Source organism: Notothenia rossii (genome assembly GCF_949606895.1).
Source record: "Notothenia rossii genome assembly, chromosome: 3".
Lineage (NCBI taxonomy): Eukaryota > Metazoa > Chordata > Actinopteri > Perciformes > Nototheniidae > Notothenia > Notothenia rossii.
Window position 1 is genome coordinate 1,225,656 of NC_136901.1, and position 2,500 is coordinate 1,228,155.

The following is a 2,500-nucleotide window of genomic DNA, read 5'->3' on the forward strand; positions in this document are numbered from 1 at the left end:
GTGAACTACCTCTCTGAAAGGTCCCAATGTGTTCACTTTGATGGGCTGTCTTCTGAGTGGTTAAACATTACTAATGGTGTTCCTCAAGGCTCTGTTTTAGGTCCACTTTTATTCTCCATATATATCAACAGTTTAGGTGAAAATGTGGATGAAGCTAGTTTACATTTCCATACGGATGATCCCGTGATGTATTGTGCAGGTCCCTCCATTCAGGAGGCTGGTGTTAAATTACAGGCTGTTTTTAACATTATTCAGACTCAGCTCTCTGAACTAAAGCTTCTTTTAAATGTTGATCAAACCAAGGTGATGCTCTTTTCTAAAGCTAAAAAGACTCCAGAGCCTGTTTTAGATATTGTAACTACGCAAGGAACAAAACTCAAAGTGGTTACCTGTTACAAATACCTTGGTATCTGGCTTGATGATCGTCTCACTTTTAAACTTCATGTCAATAACCTGCTTAAAAAGCTGAGGGTTAGGCTAGGTTTCTTTTTCAGGAACAAGTCCTGTTTCTCGCTTGAGGCCAGGAAAAGGCTCTGTGACCTTTTGACCTGTGCTGGACTATGGTGATCTGATCTATATGAATGCACCTGCCAACTACCTGAACAAGTTAGAGGCCGCCTATCACAGCGCACTGAGATGTGTCACTAACTGTAAAGCACTGACTCATCACTGTACCCTGTATGCCAGGGCAGGTCTGCCTTCACTAACTGTAAGGAGGCTCAGTCACTGGTACACGTTCATCTACAAAGCCATGTTGGGTAAACTACCACCTTATATCTGCTCTCTGATCTCTCCACGAATTGAAAGTACTTATTGCCTGAGATCTCATGATGTGGTTTTATTAAATGTGCCAAGTGCTAGGACTGTCTTTGGGAAGAAAGCTTTTAGTTATGCAGCTCCACTAACTTGGAACAGTCTGCAAACACGTTTCAAACTGAGCACTTTGGTTCCCCTGCATCATTTAGAAACTGGGCTGGGTGACATGCTGTGTGATGCTCATGGTACCTGTCACTGTGAAACTGGGCTAGGTGACATGCTGTGTGATGCTCATGGTACCTGTCACTGTGAAACTGGGCTAGGTGACATGCTGTGTGATGCTCATGGTACCTGTCACTGTGAAACTGGACTGGGTCACATGCTGTGTGATGCTCATGGTACCTGTCACTGTGAAACTGGGCTAGGTGACATGCTGTGTGATGCTCATGGTACCTGTCACTGTGAAACTGGGCTAGGTGACATGCTGTCTGATGCTCATGGTACCTGTCACTGTGAAACTGGGCTGGGTGACATGCTGTGTGATGCTCATGGTACCTGTCACTGTGAAACTGGGCTAGGTGACATGCTGTGTGATGCTCATGGTACCTGTCACTGTGAAACTGGGCTGGGTGACATGCTGTGTGATGCTCATGGTACCTGTCACTGTGAAACTGGGCTGGGTGACATGCTGTGTGATGCTCATGGTACCTGTCACTGTGAAACTGGGCTGGGTCACATGCTGTTTGATGCTCATGGTACCTGTCACTGTGAAACTGGGCTGGGTGACATGCTGTGTGATGCTCATGGTACCTGTCACTGTGAAACTGGGCTAGGTGACATGCTGTGTGATGCTCATGGTACCTGTCACTGTGAAACTGGGCTGGGTGACATGCTGTGTGATGCTCATGGTACCTGTCACTGTGAAACTGGGCTGGGTGACATGCTGTGTGATGCTCATGGTACCTGTCACTGTGAAACTGGGCTGGGTCACATGCTGTTTGATGCTCATGGTACCTGTCACTGTGAAACTGGGCTGGGTGACATGCTGTGTGATGCTCATGGTACCTGTCACTGTGAAACTGGGCTGGGTGACATGCTGTGTGATGCTCATGGTACCTGTCACTGTGAAACTGGGCTGGGTGACATGCTGTGTGATGCTCATGGTACCTGTCACTGTGAAACTGGGCTGGGTGACATGCTGTGTGATGCTCATGGTACCTGTCACTGTGAAACTGGGCTGGGTGACATGCTGTGTGATGCTCATGGTACCTGTCACTGTGAAACTGGGCTGGATGACATGCTGTGTGATGCTCATGGTACCTGTCACTGTGAAACTGGGCTGGGTCTCATGCTGTGTGATGCTCATGGTACCTGTCACTGTGAAACTGGGCTGGGTGACATGCTGTGTGATGCTCATGGTACCTGTCACTGTGAAACTGGGCTGGGTGACATGCTGTGTGATGCTCATGGTACCTGTCACTGTGAAACTGGGCTGGGTGACATGCTGTGTGATGCTCATGGTACCTGTCACTGTGAAACTGGGCTGGGTCACATGCTGTGTGATGCTCATGGTACCTGTCACTGAGACACTGGGCTGGGTCACATGCTGTGTGATGCTCATGGTACCTGTCACTGTGAAACTGGGCTGGGTCACATGCTGTGTGATGCTCATGGTACCTGTCACTGTGAAACTGGGCTAGGTGACATGCTGTGTGATGCTCATGGTACCTGTCACTGTGAAACT

General features: G+C 48.3%; 1 protein-coding gene across 1 annotated transcript in view; it reads right to left on the reverse strand.

Moving 5' to 3' along the window:
- Positions 1 to 2,500, reverse strand: part of xdh (xanthine dehydrogenase) — a 49,814-nt gene that overhangs the window by 31,670 nt on the left and 15,644 nt on the right. The window lies entirely within an intron of this gene.